The following is a 1,324-nucleotide window of genomic DNA, read 5'->3' as shown; positions in this document are numbered from 1 at the left end:
ATCTGTTAAAGTATAAAACAATTTCTTTTAAAAAAGATTTCATTTTGTTTATTTCGTGTGCTAGCTGCATTATAACATTTCTTTCCTGGCAATATGCTGTAATTTTTAATTAAATTTTGTTATTTCATAAAATAATTACTCATTTAATTTGAAAATTTAACATCTTCTAAATTGTCCTATTTCACCTGTAAATTAAAGAGCTAATTACCTAAGCAGATTTGTCATAGGAATGGAATGATAGTCGTCTTCATTATTTATTAGGAATTAAACACATCATTAATTCGTATATTTTTCGCAAGAATTATTTATCCATTTTCGGAATAGTTAGCTGTAATGTATTGTTTTTTTTTCTAAATTTGAAAAGCAAAAATTTTGAAAAGAGATTTAAAATTATCTATTTTCATTTATATTTTAAATTTACAAATGATTAGAACTTTTCTGGAAATGACAACAAATATTGTAAATATGATAAATTTGACAAAAGTAAATATCGAGAAAGAACTATAAATATTAATCAATAAACGAAAAAATTAATAAATGTAAGTACTTGTAAATAAATTTAAATTAATATGTGCAAATGTTCACTTTCTCCTTCTTTTTTTACTACTTTTATACCATATCAATTTAATTAATATTTATTTTTGTGACATGTAAATATAATACATTTATTAATTTAAATTATTTGTGTAATGTTTCCTCTTCATTAATTTCATATTTATCATTTATTCTTTAATTTGTTAGCATCTTTCTTATTATGCGCAATTACTAAATACTAATATATCTATTCCATTTTTATTTGTCAACCTAATCTTAATCCATTAAGTTTTTAATTCCCAATTTGAAGTGATGAATTTCACAATTGGAACATTTCCCTTCAAATCCATTAAACAATCGCAATGAATTTGAACATTTTCAATCATTTTTATCTATTTTTTCATACAATAATTTAAAAAAAGTCGTCGATACATTAAACATTTTAATTAAATTAATGTAATATTGCAATTAAGATGAAATTGAACAAATGGTTTTACTGTTCATTAATAGTACTGCAACACAGTTTCTTAAATTAATTCGGTAAATTTTAAAGAATTGACTCCTTTGTTTTTTTTCTTCGGAAAGCAGATGTTTGATTAGATTTCGGTCACAAATTTTATTGCGAAATTGAATTTAACTTAAGGAAAAAAAAAGCCGTCAAAATTAAACAATCTATTTCTTTCTGTCATTTTGTCATCTCGCTTGTTATTGTTTATTATTATTATTATTATTATTATTATTATTATTATTATTATTATTATTATTATTATTATTATTATTATTATTATTA

Source organism: Loa loa, assembly GCF_000183805.2.
Source record: "Loa loa unplaced genomic scaffold supercont3.258, whole genome shotgun sequence".
Lineage (NCBI taxonomy): Eukaryota > Metazoa > Nematoda > Chromadorea > Rhabditida > Onchocercidae > Loa > Loa loa.
The sequence above is the reverse complement of the archived record's forward strand: the minus strand, read 5'-3'. Positions refer to the sequence as shown.